Source organism: Tamandua tetradactyla, chromosome 10 (assembly GCF_023851605.1).
Source record: "Tamandua tetradactyla isolate mTamTet1 chromosome 10, mTamTet1.pri, whole genome shotgun sequence".
In the NCBI taxonomy this organism is placed as follows: domain Eukaryota; kingdom Metazoa; phylum Chordata; class Mammalia; order Pilosa; family Myrmecophagidae; genus Tamandua; species Tamandua tetradactyla.
Genome location: NC_135336.1, coordinates 51,036,320 through 51,055,663, shown reverse-complemented (window position 1 = coordinate 51,055,663; position 19,344 = coordinate 51,036,320).

The window sequence follows — 19,344 nt, the reverse complement described above, 5'->3', positions numbered from 1 at the left end:
ATTAGAAGTTCTAGGCAGAGTGATTAGGCAACAGAAAGAAATAAAAGGCATCCAAATTGGAAGGGAATTAGTGACACTTTCTATATTTGCACATGATATAATCCTACATACAGAAAATTCTGAAACTTTCAGAATAAAGCTGCTAGAAATAATAAACAAATTAAGTAAGGTGGCAGGATAGAAGATCAATAGGCAAAAATCAGATTTGTCTCTGTACACTAAAAAGGAACAACTTGAAGAAGAAATCAAGAAAAAAATTCCATTTACAAATTTGGGCACTCTGGCAACAGTTGGTCACTTTTTGCCTCCTGAGTGGCACCCCTGAACATTTGAATTTGTAAATCTGCATTATAAAATATGCACTTCACAGCACTTCATTGTTTTAATATTTATGTACAGCCCCAAAGTTTACCAAATTGCTACTAATAAATCATAAAATACGGTGATTTGAATAATTTCTGACCATATCAGCTCACCTTTTAGAGTGCAAATGTTACCAAAAAAAGAGAGGGAAGATGGTAGAATAGGATAGGCAGACCTCATTCCTCTACTTTGTAACAACTAGAGAAAAGGTAGACAATGACCAAGACAGTGGTTCCAGGGTACAGGTGACCAGAGAGGGACTTCTACATTAAATAGGGAGGGCCTAGATGAAAAGCAGAGAAATTATGACTGAAAGATCTGGGTGAATTTATGCAATCGTGACCACACCTGGCACAGGCTGCTACATGACAGCCAGATTGAGTGCTGAGGGGGTGGTGAATTCTCATTTCTGTTGCCAAATGGAGAGATCATCCCTCAGCCCCACAGCTGGGAGTTCCTTTGGGGGAATGGAAGAGCCAGTATAATCATTTTATCTACACAAAAGACATTAGCGTGGTACACCCATTCCTGAAATGGCCACTGCAGATGCCTGGTTTTGAGGGAGACTTGGGTCTCTCCCTTGGGATGAGGGGGCACACAGAGCAGAGCAATCTGATGATTGTCTGGTAAAGGAGACTCTCTGGGTCTCACTGCCTCTATCCTTTCTCCACAGAGGCCTGGAGCACTCATACTGTACACTGGTGGGCAGAAAGGTAGGGAGAAGGGAGGGAGCTACATTGCAGTGCAAAGAGTTCTTTCCCCACCCCAGAGGCCTGTTGATGCACACCAGCCTGGATCTTGCAGGCCAGTGAAAAGAAGGGCACTTGTGAGCTGGCTGAGGACAGAGTTGTATCTCTTGTTCCAATCTGAGATCATTCCACACAGGAGCCAGGGAATCACCAGACCCATCATCCCTACATGCAGATTCTCCACCAAGTTGCACAAAGCTCACTCTCAAACCCTAGGGTTGAGGGTTTCCAGCATTTACAGAGACCTGCAGCACTGACTGGATTGTTGCCTGGTAAGGTCCCCATCAGTGGGCTCCACAGTCAGGAAGAGCTAGGCTTATGGGGAGGAGGTGGCTTAAGACTATCATCTGCTGAGAAGACAGAGAAAGTGTACTCTGGTGAATTGATTTTCTGCTCAGCCTTTAACATTTACAATTTAACAATTAACATTATTGAATGCATCTCACCTTAAATTCAGACCTAGAGTAGGTTGAAAATGAAAGGATGGAAAAAATATACCATGCAAATAGTAACCAAACGAGAAGTGGGGTAGCTATAGACATTAAGTCAAAAAAGATTATGAGGGACCAAGGTCATTATATACTGATAAATTTATCAATTCCACAGGAAGACGTAAAATTATAAACATGAAATAGAAAAGCCCAAATATATGCAGCAGATATTGACAGATGAGAAGAAATATATGGTTCAACATTAGTAACCGGAGATTTCAAGGCACCACATGCAATACTGGATAAAATATCTAGAAAGGACAATAAAGAAATAGAAAAACTTGAAAATATCTTAAGCCATCAAGAACAGTTAATGTATAGAATACTTCCTTTAACAATAGCACCTCCACGTGAAGACCTGGCTCTAGTTTGGCTTGCAATTATTGAAAACCAAGTGTCAAAGTAGACCTTCAATGCAAACTCAAGCAACCACAAAATCTTAGGCAACTGGGGGAGTCAACTATCAAAATAACTTTATCAAGACACTCAAATACTATGAAACCAATAGAAAATCACAAAGCACATGAAGATTCAAGGAGCATCAATCGTCAAGCCAATTGGCCAAATTAAAAAGCAGGAAAACACACAGAATTTGGAACAACTAATCAAAGATGTTCATACAAATCTCATAAGTAACTTCTCTGTGTTGACTAAAAACATAAAGAATATCAAGAAGACTCTAGAAGAACATAAAGAAGCACTTGAAAGAGTAAACAGAAAAATAAAATTTTATAGAAAATGAGATAAGGTACTTCAAATTTAAAATATACTAGAGACACAAACACCAAATTTGAAGAGAAAGAAAAAAATAAGTGAACTACAGACAAGGCAACTGAATTTGAAAGTTCAAAAGAGCAAATGATGGAAAAGATGGAAAATTTTGAGTGGGATCTTAGGGAAATGACAGACAATACAAAGTGCAAAAAAGAATAGTTTGTGTCCCCAAAGGAAAGAGAAGACTAAAGATTTAAGAAGGCTATTTGAGGAAATAATTAAAGAAAGCTTTTCAACCTTATATAAGACATAAGTTTGAAAATAAAAGAAGCGCAACAATTTCCAAAATAGAATAAATCCATATAGACCCACTCCAAGAAACATATAATCAGGCTGAAAAATGCTGAAGAGAAGGGGAGAGTCCTAACAGCAGGAAAAGAAAAGTGATTCATCATGTACTAGGGACTGAACAATGGGCATCATGGAGGCAAGAAAACAGTGGTAAGATATATTTAAGATTTTGAAAAATTGCTAGCCAAGAATTCTCTATCCAGCCAAGTTGTCCTTCAAAAGTAAGGGAGAGTTTAAAATTTTCATAGAAAAACAAATGCTGAGATATTTTGTTAACAAGAAACCTGCCCTGAAAGAAATACTAAAGGGAGTTCTGGGAACTGAAAAAAAAGACAGGAGAGAGAAGTCTCAAAGAGACCACAGAATTGAAGCGTATTAGAAAGGGGAACTTAAAGTATAAAAAGAGAGGGAGAAAGGGAAATAAATCTGAGAAATAAAAACCAAAGGATAAGATGGTTGAATCAAGAACTGCCTTAGTAATGATTTTGAATGTTAATGGAGTAAACTCCCCAATTAAAAGGTACAGATCAGCAGAATGGGAAAAAAAATTGGTCTGTCTTTATGATGCTGTGTAAAGAGACTCATCTTAGATGCAGTAATACAAGTAGATTGAAAGTGAGAGGATGGTAAAAGATATTTCACATAGGTTGTAACCAAAAGAATGCTGGGGTAGCTATATTAATATCAGACAAAACAGACTTTAAATGCAAAGATATGGTAAGAAACAAGGAAAGACACTATATATTAATAAACGGAACAATTCACTAAAAAGAATAAAAATCACAAATGTTTATGCAATCAAAAAAAGTGTTCCAAAGTACTTGAGGCAAGCACTGACAAAACTGAAGGGAACAATAGACATTTCTACAATAATAGTGGAAGGTTTCAATACAGCACTCTCTTCTATATGTAGAACCACCAGAGAGAGGGTCAATAAGAAATTGTAAGAGAAATCAATAAATATCTGGAGATGAATGAATATGAGAATACACCATATCAAACTCTATGCGATGCAATGAATGTGATGTTGAGAATGAAATTTATAGTTCTCAAAGCATACATTTAAAAGGAAGAAAGAACTAAAACCAAAGACCTAACTGATCAATGAAGAAACTAGACAAAGAATGGCAAAATATCCCTAAAGCAAGTAGAAGAAAGTAAATAAAGACTAAAGCAGGAATAAGTGAATTACAACACAAAAACAACAAAAAACAATAGACAGAACCAATGAAGCCAAAAGTTGGTTTTTCAAGAAGATCAATTAACTTGACAACCCCTTAGCTAGAATGACAAAGTCAAAAAAGAGAGAAGACACCAAAAAAATGAAACCAGAAATGAGAGGGGAGTCATTACCACAGAGGCCAAAAAAACTGTTTTAAAAAATGAAAGGACTATGAACAACTCTACACCAGCAATATAGACAAGTCAGATGAAATGGACAATTTCCTAGAAACACACAAACAATCTATTCTGACTCAAGAAGAAATAGAAGGCTTCAATAATCCAGCCACTAGCAAAGAAATTCCGTCAGTCATCAAAAACCTTCCTAAATATAAAAGCCCAGGGCACAATGCCTTCACAGAGGAATTTTACCAAACATTTCAAGATGAACTAACACCATTCCTGCTTAAACTCTTCCAAAAAAAGGAGGAAAAAGTAACACTACCTAACTCATTGTATAAAACTAATATCACTCTAATACAAAAACCGATAAAGATCCTACAGGGAAGAAAAACTATAGGCCAATCTCCTTAATCAATATAGATGCAAATATTCTCAACATAATATTCGCAAATATAATCCAAAGGCACATTAAAAGAATTATACATCATGACCAAGTGGGGTTTATGCAGGCCCGCAAGCATGGTTCAATACTAGAAAATCAATCAATGTAATGCAATATATTAGCAAATCAAAAGGGAAAAATCATATGATAATATAGATCAGTGCTAAAAAGGCATTTGAATAAATTCAGTATCCTTTCATAGTAAAAACATTTCAAAAGTTAGGAATCAAAGGAAACTTCCTCAATATGATTAAGAACATTTATAAAAAGCCCACAACCAGCATCATACTCAATGGTAAGAGTGGAAAGACTTCCCTCTAAGATTGGGAATTAGACAAGGATACCCACTGTCACCACTCTTATTCAAGATTGTGCATGAAGTTCTAGGTATAGTAATTGTGCAAGAAAAAAGAAAAGGAATCCAAATCATAAAAGGAATCCAAATCATAAACTCCCATTATTTGCAGATTACATGATCTTATATTTGGAATTTGCTTAAAGCAACTTGAGCTAATAAACAAATTCAGTAAATTGGTGGGATACAAGATTTACATGCAAAAATCAGTAGTGTTTCTATATACTAGTAATTGTCTAACCAAGGAGGCAATTAATAAAAAATTCCATTCACAATAACAACTAAAAGAGTCAAGTATCTAGGAGCTACTTAATGAAGGACCTGTTTACAGAAAATTTAGAACCTGTATGTATACAGAAAACTACAAAACATTGCTAACAGTAATCCAAAAAGTTATTAGGTGGAAAGACATTCTGTGTTCATGGATAGGAAGGCTAACTGTCATTAAGATGTAAATTCTCCCCCAAACTAATCTATAGATTCAATGCAAAATTTTGACAACCTACTTCTTAGTCTTGAAAAAGTGAGTTATCAAATTTTTTTGCAATGGAAATGGGCCACAAACAGCCAAAAACATCCTGGAAAAGATGATCAAAATGGGAGGACTTACACTTTCTGACTTTAAAGCATATTAAAAGCCACAGTGGTCAAAGCAACATGGTATTTGCACAAAGGTAGACATATTGATCAATGAAGTTGAATTGAGAGTTCAGAAACAGAGTCTCAGATCAGTGGTCAATTGATTTTTTGACAAGGCCCCAAAATCCACTGAACTGCCTCTTTAACAGTGGGCCTTGGAAAATTCAACAGCCATATCCAAAGGATGAAATGAGGACCCCTACCTTACACCCTATACAAAAATTAACTCAAAGTGTATCAAAGACTTAAGTATAAAAGCCAATACCATAAAACTCTTAGCAGAAAATAAAGGGAAACAGTGTCAAAACCTAGTGACAGGAGGTATCTTCTTAGACCTTATACCCAAAGCACAAGCAATGACAAACAAAAACAATAGATAGATAAATCAGAACTCCTCAAAACTTCTGTGCATCAAAGGATACTGTCAAAAAGGTGAAGAGGCAGCCAACTCAATGGGAAAGAATATTTGGAAAGCATATATCTGATAAGAGTTTGATAACCAGTACATATAAAGAAATTCTTCTACTCAACCACCAAAGGGCAAACAAACTAATTTCAAAGTGAGCAAAATAGATATGAATAGACATTTTTCCAAAGAAGAAATACAGGTGGCTATAAAGTACATGAAATGATGTTCATCTTCATTAGGTATTAAGGAAATTTAAATGAAAACCACAATGAAATATTATCTCGTGCCTATAAAAATAGCTGCTATTAAACATCAGGAAACTACTAATGTTGGCCAGGATGTGGAGAAATAAAAACACACTCACTGCTGGTTGGAATGTAAAATGGTAGAGCCCCTGTGGAAGACACTTTGGTGATTCAGAAAACTAAATACTGAGTTGCCCTAGGATCTGGTAATTCCGCTACCTGATATATAACCAGAAGATATGAAAGCAGGGAGATCCTGAAGCATGCAAAGACATGCGTGAACCTTGAGAACATAATGCTGAGTAACCCAGACACAAAAGGACAGATACTGTATGATTTCATTTATATGAACCACCAATAAAATGCAAACTCAGAGTCTTAAAATGTAGAATATTGGGGACCTAGAAATAGATATAAGCTAGAAAAGGGGGAGTGGGTAACTAATATACATAGAATTGTTAACAAGGTTGAACTTAAATGTTTGGGAATGAAGAGAGGTGATGGTAGTTTGTTATTTGGATTTTAAGTGTAATGCCATAATATGATTGAAAGATTTTTAAGGTCATGTATCTCATCAATTGACATTACATATATAAATAAATCCTCATATAAGCAATTTACAAAGGTATGACACTTGTACAAAAGTTAATAATAGAGTGGTATATGGGGAAAATTTCCTACTGCATTCTACGAGCTATATTTAACAGTAATACTTTAACACTCTTTCATCAATAGTAAAATATGTGCCACACAAATTCTAGAGGTAATTAATTAGGGAGGGATAAGTGATATAGGATATTTTCAGTTTGTGTGTGTGTGTGTGTGTGTGTGTGTGTGTGTGTGTCTATCTGCTATTTTTCTCTTTGGAGCAATGATATCCCCTATATCATTATAGTGATGATTGCACAACTAAATGAGGATACTGTGAGAGATTGATTATATGGTACATATGGTATGTGACCATATCTCAATAAAACCTGTGCATTAAAAAAGTAATCATAAGCGAACAAAAAAATACAACTGCAGGAGAAGATGTGCAGAGAGTGCTGCACCTGTTCACTTTGGTATGGAAGTAGAATGGTGCAGCCCCTCTGGAGGGCAATGTGGCAGATCCACAGGAGGCCAAATATAGGGTCTTCATATGATCATGCAATCGCAGTACTAGGAATATACTCAGAAGTACTAAGAGCAAGGACACAAATAGACATTTGCACACTTATGTTTGTGGTGGAATTATTCACAATTGCCAGTGGATGGAGGTGACCTAAAAGTTCACCTACTAAGGGCTGGAAAAACCAGCTGTGTCATACACATACGATGGAGTATTGCATGACTACAGAAAGGAATGAAATCATGAGGCATGCAATGATGTGAATGAAACTTGATGACATTGTGTTGACTACAATAAGCTTCAAGCCAAGGGGCAAATATTGTACAGTGTTATTTTTAAAATGCCTATAAGAAAGTTAAGGTCTAGATGTAAGGTCTACAACAGTCACATTTGCTCTTGAGTTTTAATTGCTATTTGTAAATTCTGAGATTCTGTGCTCTTTGTGTATAACTGGCAGTTCCCTGGGACTTTGACTATCTGTGTGACACGTGAGACACAGAGTTAGAGTTCTGTAGCTCTGAAAGTTAGCATTGCTCCATACAGAAATGCTAAAGAACCTGAATAAGATACTAGAATGCAATTAGAGATATGGATGAAGGTGATCTGGCAGTACTGAGTGTCCTGCAGAGACCCTGGCAGGACTTAATCTACCTGGTGTGTTAGTTAGATTCAGTTGTCAACTTGGCCAGGTGAGCATACCTCATCTTGTTGCTGCGGACATAAACCAATGGTACGTGAACCTCATCTGTTGCCAATTACATCTGCAGTCGGCTAGGAGGCGTGTCTGCTGCAATGAGTGACGTTTGACTTAATTGGCTGGTGCTTAAATGAGAGAATGGAACGTAGCACAGCTAGCAGCTTGGCATTCCTCATCTCAGCACTTGCAGCTCAGCCCAGGCCCTTGGAGATGGAGAAAGAAATTACCCCGGGGAAAGTTGTTGGAACCCAGGGGCCTGGAGAGAAGACCAGCAGAGACCATCTTGTGCCTTCCACATAAGAAAGAACCTCAGTGGAAAGTAAGCTGCCTTTCCTCTGAAGAACCAACAAAATAAATCCCCTTTTATTAAAAGCCAATCCGTCTCTGGTGTGTTGCATTCTGGCAGCTAGCAAACTAGAACACCTGGGATGGTGGAATATAAAACAGTTAACAAGGAGGAGTTTCCAAAATGGAGGATTATGGAGGATCTTTCCCCAACGCAGCAACGAACCTGGCAGAAACTGCCCAAACCAACTGTTTGGGGGCCCAAGGGACAAGTAGAGACATCTCAAGGCACAGATGAGTGAGGAATGAAGAATCTGAGAAAACATGGACAGCAACTATAATCATAGTTATGGCTCCATAGTTATGGTTCCTAATCTTCCACCCTAAGGAAAAAGGCAGCAGGCCGCACAAACCTTCCCTGGGGTTGGCTGCAGAATGGGCCAGCTGAGGGAATTCTCTGCTGCAAGCAAAGGAGGGGACCCACACTGAGCCAGATTTTGGTTGGTGAGTGAGGACACAGGAACCCTGTAGTTTCAGCCCTACCCAGTCAGATGCTGCTGGGTTCCAGGAGGTAAACAGCTTCTGAGGATGATTAAGTCACTGAAGAGTACAATCTACTAGGCAGGCCAAAAGAATGTAGGGTAAAATGAAAGGGCTTTTCAGAGCCTCTCCAGATCCTATCCCAGGCACGTTGGGGTTGGTCTACACACTCTGTATAGGTATCTGACCCTTTCTGACTGAGAAATATGGATGACCAAAATGTCAAAGCAGTCTCCTAATGCACATCCAGACAACAACTAAATCCTAATCAAGAGAGATATATCAACCTTCAGAATAGACGCATCAAGATAATCAAATGACCAGATATCAGCAAAAATTCACAAGGCATACCAAAACTCAAGGAACAGATCCAGAAGTCAAAGGAGATGCTGAGTTTTGAAAAACAAATTAAAAATATGATAATAAATCTCCTGAATCAATTCAAATAAATGAAGGTAAATGTGTAGAAAAAGATAAAGAATAATAAGACACAAGGAGAGCATATAGGAGAATATGAAAGAATATATAGAAAATAACAGATGTTATGGAGAAAACACACTGTAGACAAAATTAAAAATATACTGGAGATACACCACAGCAAGTTTGAAAAGTCAGAAGAAAGAATTAGTGAGCTGCAAGACAGATAAAATGAATTCAAGCACACAAGATAACAAATTGAGAAAAAAAATTGAAAAACTTGAATTGGATTTCAGGGAAATGATTATCAGCACAAAGTGCACAAATATATGCATCACGGATGTCCCAAAAGGGGAGAAAAAGGGAAAAAGCACAGGAAGAATAGTCTAAGAAATAATCGCTGAAAATTTCACAAAACTTATAAAAGGCATAAATACGCAAATCCAAGAATCCCATGCACTCCAAGCAGAATAAATCCATATAGACCTATTACTAGTACATAGCAGTTAATCTGTCAAATGCTGAAAAGAAGGAGAAAATTCTGAATGCTGCACGAAAAATGTGATTCACCACATACAAGGGAAGCCAAATGAGACTAAGTGCTGATTTCTCATCAGACACCACAGAGGGGAGAAGACATTGTTATCACATATTTAAGATACTGAAAGAAAAAAACTGCCAGCCAAGAATTCTCTATCCAGCAAAGGTGTCCTTTAAAAATGAGGGAGAGTTTAAAATATTTACAGATAAATAGAAGCTGAGAGAGTTCATTAATAAAAGACCAACCCTACAAGAACTATTAAAGGTAGCCTGCCAGATAAAATAAACTCAGAGAGGCAAGTCTGGAGAAGGGTACAGAATTAAAGAGTATCAGTAAGGGTAACTTAGAGGATAAAGACAGAGAGAGAGAGAGAGAGAGACAAAAATATGAAAAATAAATGTGACAAAAACCAAATGATAAGATCGTTGAATAGAGAACAGCCTTAACAGTAATAACTTTGAATGTTAATAGACTAAGCTCCCCAATCAAAAGACACAGACAGGCAGAATGGATTTGAAAATATGTTCCTATTGTTTACAAGCACTCATCTTAGACCCAAAGATATGAACAATTTGAAAATTAAAGGATAAATATATTCCACACAGGCAGTAACCAAAAGAAAGCTGGGGCAGCTATCCTAATATTAGGGAAAAAATAGACTTCAAATGCAAAAATATAGCTATATATTAATACAGGGGCAATTCCCCCAGAAGAAATATCAATCATAAATATCTATGCTCCTAATCAAGTTGCCCCAAGCTACAGGAAGCAATCACTGGCAAAACTGATGGGAATGAAAGACAGCTCTACCATACTTGTGGGAGACTCCAACACACCACTTTCTCCAACAGATAGAATATCTAAACAGAAGATCAATAAAACAGAGAAACTAAATAATATGATAAATGAACTAGACCTAATAGACATATATAGAACATTGCACCCCAAAACATCAGGGTATAAGTTCTTTTCAAGTACTCATGTAACATTCCGCAGTATAGATTATATGCTAGGTCACAAAACAGTCTTAATAAATTAAAAGTGATTTAAATTTTACCCAAAGACCTGAAAGCAGGGACATGTACAGATACTTTGACACCAATGTTCATAGCAGCATTATTCACAATTGCCCAGAGATAGAGACAATCTAAGTGTTTATCAACCAATGACTGTATAAGTAAAATGTGGGATATGCATATAATATATGTATTCAGCAATAACAAGGAATGAGACCCTGAAGTGCACGACAACATTGATTAACCTTGAAAACATTATGTTAATTGAAATAAGTCAGACAAAACAGGACAAATATGGTATGATCTCACAGATATGGACTAATTATAATATGTAAACTAATAGAAATATAGAATATAAAGAAATATGGAAATAGAATATAGGTTAAATGGATATAGTAAGAGGCTAAAAAATGAGGAGAGGTTACTTAATACGTGCAGAATGTTTAACTAGGTTGAATATGGACAGAGGTAACATTAGCACATTATTGTAAGAATAATTAATAGTGCTGAATGGTCTGTGAGTGTAGTAGAAGGGGGGAATTTAGAGTCATATATGTCACTAGAATGAAAGTTGGAGGCTAAAGCATGGGAATGTATAACACAGTGAATCTTGTGGTAGACAATGCCATAATTAGCTAATCACTATTAGGTATTGTAATAACTGTACAAATATTAAAAAGTGCTTTCATGATCTAGAACAAATGTACAACACTATTACAAGGAGTTAATAATGGAAGATGATATTAGAAAAATATATCTATTGCAAACTACTGATTATAGTTAAAAGTAATATTTAAGGGGTGCACGGGTAGTTCCGTGGTTAGAATGCTGCCTTCCATGTGTGAGACCCAGGTTCGATTCCCAGACAATGCACCCAAAAAAACTAATATTTTAGTAGTCTTTCATCAACATTGACAAATGTACCACAACAATATTATGTGTCAACAATAGGGCATGTAAGGATTATGGGAAGATTATGATTTTCATTTTTATTTTTATTTCCTTTCTGGAGTAGTGAAAATGTTCTAAATCCGATCATGGGGATGGGTACACAACTATGTGATGATACTGTGAGCCAGGGATTGCATACAGCAGATGATTTCTATGGTGTGAACACAGCTTAATAAAATTGGATTTTTAGAAGAGTGTTTCGGAAGAGAGTCCTGAAACAAGTTCTCTTCCTCTCAGGTTTATGTCGTGTGAACTAGGGAAGTGACTCTCCGCAATACTATCTATCGATCCTTCCCTTAGTCTCGGATTATCACATAGCATTGTGCTGTCTGACAAAATAAATAGAAGACTGAATGTCAACATGACAAGAATTCTTGCAGAGAGGCAGACTTTGAGTACCAAAGAGATAATGACATCATTAACATATTTTTTTTTCAGTTTTCCTGGGAGTGTCCTCTTTTGTTAATATTCTTCATTGGATCCTCCTCATTCCCTTTAAAGCATGCCATCTTTCTTCTTTTCATTAGCAGAAAAGCATGTCTGGACTGTAATCCTTCTTTGTGTGGCAAATGATATAGGACTGCGCATAGTAAAAAGATTACAGAGGCATACTTACTATTTTTTAGAAATTTATCTAATGCAGGCTATTACAAAGCAGATAGTATATACTATAGGATATTTACAGTTCAATTAAAATTTTCACTAATACTAAATTAAATAGAACTTTATTTTCCACAGCCCTTCCCAATTAGTCCTTTTTCTTCTGCATAAATAATTTCTTATTTCAATATATAAGCCCATCTCAGAAAGAAATACTAATTTTTATACAGAAAAATTAACTATTCAGCTCCTCAGTAAATATACACCAAGAAAGTAACTATTTATTTATTTGGGGATTGATGGATGGAACAATGAAGCTTGAAGTGTAATAATTAAGGGTTCTTCTATTTATGAACATCTGAAAATTGAGTGTGGTAGGTAACCAGACTTAAAAGATTAGTTTGTAGAGGACAGAAAGGCAAACAATTCTATGATCTAAATGTATTTATTTATCTGTACCTCATTCAATAAATATTTATTCGGCATTCATTATATACTCTAGGCATTTCCTGACTATGGGTTGTCACACTAGATTTCTACCCTCCTGGAATTTACAGTTGTCCAGGGGAGAATGAAGAATTGAAACAAAAATTATTACAATTTCATAAATTTCAACAGGATTTAAGTGCAGCTTCTGGTATCTCAGTTCAGTTTTCATCCAAATCTCCACATTCCAAATATTGGTATCAGACCTGTACAAGATTTGTAAAGAGGAAGGTCTAAAAATGGATTTTATAGGCATTTACCTCATATTTCCTTCAAGGATGTGTAAGAGTCCTGGGGATTAATGAGGCTTTGAAAAATTTGGAGGCGCATATTCCTTGGAACGAGATAATGAAGATTTGTGGATTTTTACTCTCTCCTCACCCTACTAAGCCTATTGAAAGAGACCAATGGACCCTTCTTTTGAAAAAACCTATGCAACAATGTCTGAATCACATAGCAATAAAGACAGAAAACTTGGCTAGATGGCCTGAAAGCAGCAGCTTCAAGGTTGGAGGTTGGATTGGAAGAGTTTGTATTCCTTTTGACCAAGTACACATAAACCATTCCCTAATATTCACGACAAGAGTTGGCCTGTTGTCACAGTAAAAGAGAACTCTCAAGCCACCTGAGCCTAATATAACCCCAAGGAAGGACCTTACCTGGAAAGCAGACAGCAGAAATTAAAGCACTGTTTCCATTTATTAAAAGAACTACAGTGTGAAGGTCAGCAGAGGGAGGGTCTCCGAAAAACTTCCAAAGTGACCCTTAAAAGAAAAACAGCCAGCCATTGTATATTGGCTTTCCTGGGACATAGGGTCAGGTGACAAGGACACCAGCCATAAAAATTTTACTTCTTCAACATAAAGTGTCAGAAACAGTCACTTTTAGTATAGAGGAAATGAATTTAGGACAGGGTGAAGCTGAAGCAGCCTCCTTGCCCATTACAGGATTTTCAGTCAGAAGAAGGCCTGATCTAAGGGCTGTTAAGATTTTAGCTTAGAATGCCACTAATGCTTTTCCATTTTACTGACTGATTGGTCCTATAAGATTATCAGATTGGACTTGCCCTCCCCAAAAGGGTCTATTTCATTCATTATTAAATGACCCCAAAACCTACCTTCGATTTTCATAAAGTAGACAGAGTTTAAAAGGATTGATAAGAAAGAATAGAAAAGCTCTTGAACTTGTATTTTACTGTTTTCCTCATTCAATAATTTGTTACATGTTAGGAACAAGAACGTCATTGGTGTGAAAATGTGAAAAAGAACTAAACCAGGTTAGGTGGTCAGGGAACAACTCCCTGACAAATAAATAGTAATATTTGATCCAAATAATAAATAGTACTTAGTCAGGTAAAAAGAGTGGTAGGGAGGTCAGGAAGAGCTATTCTGAAAACGTGTTTGAAAAATGGTGGTAGGAATATGCATTTTTTTAGACTCCTTGATTACCTAACATTTATGCAAAATGTAGTGGCATAAAAGAAACAATTTACTCTCTGTCACAGTTGTGTAGGTTGATTGAAGTCAGCTATGAGGCTGTTCTTTGGTGTCTCACAGGGTTGCAGTGAGAGAGTGGCTGAGGCTGGAGTCATCTGAGGTTCAGCAGAGCTGGATATCCAAGATAGGTCCCATCCACAGGACTGGAAGGTGAGCTTGGTTGTCAGCTGATAGCTTAGCTTGGAATTTCAACTGTAGCATCTACACAGGGCATCTCCACGAGGCCCAGGCTTTTCAAAATATGGAAGGTGGGTTCTAAGAGGGAGCATCCTCCAAAGAGTTTTCTCAGAGCAGCTGTTCCAAATGAATCTACCTGAAACCAAGGGTCCATTAATGACCTCACAGTGTCTCTTCGGTCAAACTTTATTGGCCAAGGTATTACCACCCAGCCCATATGCAAAGAAGACAGGGCCTAGAACTCATCTTTCAATTGGAGAAGTATCAAAGAATTTGGAGGTTATGGTCCACTGAAAAGACTAATAGACATTCAGTGTATGTGAAGAATAGATAGTGTGGGTAGTTTATAAAATCCTCTTAAAGAGCTTGGACTGTGTCTAAAAGTAAGGTGAAAAAATAAAAGGATTTTTGATGGATTGATAGTTATTAAGGATTATTTAGAAGATCATAAAAAGTATTCATTTTACCAAGAATTTAGTGCCCCTCAGAAAAAAATAAATTCATCCTTTTTAAGAATCTACTACTAATTCAATAGGAGGATATGTATGTAGTTAATAGCATATTCCATAATATTATGCAGAGTTCTTGGGGAACAGGGCCTGATTGGAAATTGAGGGTAAAGCTTTCTCTAATCCTAATGACTATGCACTTGAAATATGACATTTTCATTTTAAGATTATTGGAAATTTTCATACTCTTCTCTAATTACCTATGAAACTTAAAATTTTATCTAAAAATGCTCTGATTTTGTTGAAGATATTTCCTTCATAGTTTAAATAGAGGTCATAGTGACTTCATATATGCCTTCAACAGTGCTGTATTTGTTCTAAATGTTTGCCTTCTATATGAGTCAACAAAAAACTTAAACATTATCCAGTATAAGCACTTCATGTAAAATGTGCAAACAAACCAAAAGCCTAATTGAATGAATTAAATTGTGCACATGGTGTCACAATTGACAAAAAGCTGAACATAAATCCCTTTCTTAGCTAATGGGGTAAAACTATATAAATTTCAAAGTTACTTTGAAATACTCTTTATAAGAAATATTTGCAAAGTCCTCTTGGGGGAATGTGGAGAAAGGGGGAAAATTCAACTTCACCATATGGAGAATTCCTGATATTCTTGAAAAGAGTGGGGACAACCAAATCAATAGGCTGAGCCCTCAATCTTGGGATTCGTTCCCATGAAACTTATCCTCACAAAGGATAGGCTAAGCCTACTTAAAATTAGGCCTAAGAGTCACCCCCAGGGAACCTGTTTTGGTTGCTCAGATATGGCCTCTCTCTCTCAGCCAACACAGCAAGCAAACTCACTGCCCTCCCCCTCTACATGGAACATGACTCCCAGGGGTGTAAACCTCCTAGGCAATGTGGAAGAGAAATCCTAGAATGAGCTGGGACTCAGCATCAAGGGACTGAGAAAACCTTCTCAGCTGAAAAGAGAAAGAGAGAAATGAGACAAAATAAAGTGTCAGTGGCTGAGAGATTTCAAACAGAGTCAAGAGATTGTCCTGGAGGTTATTCTTATGCATTGTATAAATATCTCCTTTTCATTTTATGGTGTATTAGAGTAGCTAGAGGGAAGTGCCTGAAACTGTAGAGCTGTGTTCCAGTAGCCATGTTTCTTGAAGATAATTGCAGAATGATACAGCTTTCACAATGTGACTGTGTGATTGTGAAAACCTTGTGTCTGATGCTCCCTTTATCTATGATATGGACAGATGAGTAAAAAATATGGATAAAAATAAATAATAGGGGAACAACGGTTAAAATTAATTGAGTAGATTGAAATATTAACAGTCAATAAAAGGGAGTGGTAAGGGGTTTGGCATTATGAGCTTTTTCTTTTTTCTTTCTTTTCTTCCGGAGAGATGCAAATGTTCAAAAAATTGATCATGGTGATGAATACACAACTATGTGAGGATATTGTGGGTCATTGACTGTAACCATGTCAAGAATACTAGTATGTCAAGAATGATTGTAGGTCAAGAATGTTGGTATGTCAGTTCATTGTTTATAATAAAAATATTTTTAAAAAAGGAAAGAAATACCTTTTATGTATCCTTATCTCCCTATTCTTAAATTAGAGATCTGGTGTATCAATTCTGTTCCTTCCCCAAATCCAGTTTCAGGTATGGATTTTACAATGGGGAATTCTAATAATTTTGAAGAATATCATTCAGAAATCTCTCTACTAAATGGACTGTGTTGCAAGGCAATTTTAGAGATATTAGATGAGATACAAAGTGAAATAGGCAATATAGGCTTCTAGGGAAGATGATAGGCACATTGACCAAAGTTTTACAAAGTGAAACGTGGAAGTACTCAACATGTTATAGAAGTTCAGAAAGATAAATCATTTAAGATGAGCCTTAAACTGCTCTATTTGGAGAAAGATCATTGTAATTTTTGAAACTGAAATTTCAGTGAGTAGTAAGGGCATGATTTGAAATATATAAAGAACAGCAGTCTAGAAATAAAGACACCATAGGAAGAAGTATGGACGTAAGAAAGTGAATGGGTAAAAAAAAAAGAGTGAGACTGACTAAAGTAAAAAGCTGGTGAATGGGAGAATATGTTTCAAAGATACAACTAGATGATGTTAGCGCTCAGCTCTTAGACTAAATCTAGACTTTATTATAGATTGCTTCTGTAAGCAATGGGGACTCATTGAAGGTTTTTGAGTAAAACACTGATATGATAAAGTGTGTGTCTTAGCAAAGTAAGCTGGCAAAATGTGTAAAGTGGACCATAGAGGAGATAACTGGTAACAAGGAGGCTGAAAGAAAGGCTATTGTCTTCAGCCAGGTGGGGCCCTGAACCATGGTGCTGGTGTGGAACTAGATAGGAGAGTTCTAAGGAGAGAGACAGCTTAAGGGTAGACTCCAAAACCGTTGTGACTGATTGAACATAGAGAACAGGGAATAAAGAGGAATCAAAGATGATGTCAACACTGAAAGTCTAGGTGATGGGAGAAAAAGTGATCTGGAGATGTAATGAGAAGATAGATGAGTTTAAATTTGTACATACTGTGATAGGTGTGAAAATATTCAAATAAAGGTGTCTTAAAGGCAGTTAAGAATTTGGTCAGGAGCTTAAGAAAGGAAGCAAGGCTAGTGATTTGAAATCATCTGCAGATTATAACATCATTTATGGAATATTTAACTTGTGCCAGACACCGTGCTAAGCACTTTACATTTATTATTTTATTTATTCCTCAAATAACCTTGAATAAAAAGCCATTACTATCATATTGAGACCAAATTAAATGAAGTCACTGTCCCAAAGTTTCTCAAACAGTAAAAGGAAAAGCTGGGATTACAAGCAGATCTGTCTGAATCCAAAGCAGATCTTTAGAGGCAGTGAATTAACTAGAGGGGAGCTTTACTCGTTCATCTGAAAAGGGCCTACCACATAAGAGCAAGCCCATATCTCCCTTTGGAATCTTAGATGCCGGACTGCGATGAAATGTACCCCACAAGGTGTTGGCCTAACAATAGGAATTTATTGTCTTGGGATTTCAAAGTCTTGAAGGCTTGATTCCTCCAGGGGCCAGTAGTATTCTGGCTAACTGGCAATTCTTGGGTTACTTGGTGTTTCTATAAGGTGACAATGTCCTCTCTTTTCACTTCTGGATTCAGCTGACTTCCTGCTTCTACTCCACCAAGTGGCTTTCTATTCTAAAGCCTTCAGTAGCAGGATTGAGACCCACATTCATTCAGTTGAGCAACCACTTAACCGAAAATAACATCTTCAAAAGGTCTTATTTACAATGGGTTCACATCACAGTAATGGATTAGGTGTAAGAACATGTTTTGTTTTGTTCTTCCCCTGGGGTACGTAATTTAACCTTTCACAGTTGAGATAATAAAGTTGGGTTCTGCTGCCTCTAAAAGAGTCCTGAAAGGAGTTTTAGCCAGAGGTTTTGACCTTTCCCTAGAATTTATCTTGATAACCTCATATCTTTTCATATCTTTGAAACCTCATTAAAGTCCAGGGCAACAAGAAAAGTGCCACTCAGTACCTTAAGTGCTGATGAATTCCTCAGTGGGTGAACCTACAGAGTGGATCCCTGAAATATCATGCTAGCCTCAGCACTTAAAGTGAACCAACCAAACCTAATTGGATTGCATGATAAAGCAGTTGGTCTCAGGAGCCTGTGAACAAACCAAAGGAATCTGACTTACTTTCATTTCCTTCATGGACCCAGTTACATTTTTAAGTGAAATAAAAACATACGGGTGATGCAGCTGATCTTGATTCAACAACCATTGTTTAGCACAATCATTGAAAAACCGATAGACCCACATTAGGGCACCCCTGTTTGGAGTAGGTTAAAAACACAAGCTTTAAAAACAAAATTTCTTACAGTAAGACACAAGATTGGCTAAAAAGACTCCACTGTAAAGCTATGTGTGTTTTGATATGAACATTAGCTAGAAGCTAAAATCTTTCCCTGACACCAACCCCAGTTCTTATCTCTGCTGAAGTGCCGCAACAAGGCAAGTCACTACACTGTCCTAATCCTTTGCATACTATAGCCTGAAACACTGGCCAGACAAAGGCCACCTCATTTCTGTGTGCTGCTTTGGCTTCCAAATAATACCTAAAACTTATTGAGCTCTTACAGTGTTTTGGGATCTGAACTAAGCTATTTAGGAGTGATACCCTCTTAGGTAGGTACTGTTTTGCCCTTATTTCATGTATTCAGATGTTCTGTGCCTACTCTTAAAACAATTTCTGGTTTGTGTGGAGATTTATGTCACTCACTCATACTTCTTCCTTCCAGTTTCTAACTGATTGAGTATGAATACAATGAACTGATAAGCAGATGGAGATCAAAGTATCCACTTTCCTTATAGAGCCCTAATCACTTCAAGTTATGTTTAGAATTGAAGCCAAATGAACTAAGCTCCCTATTAC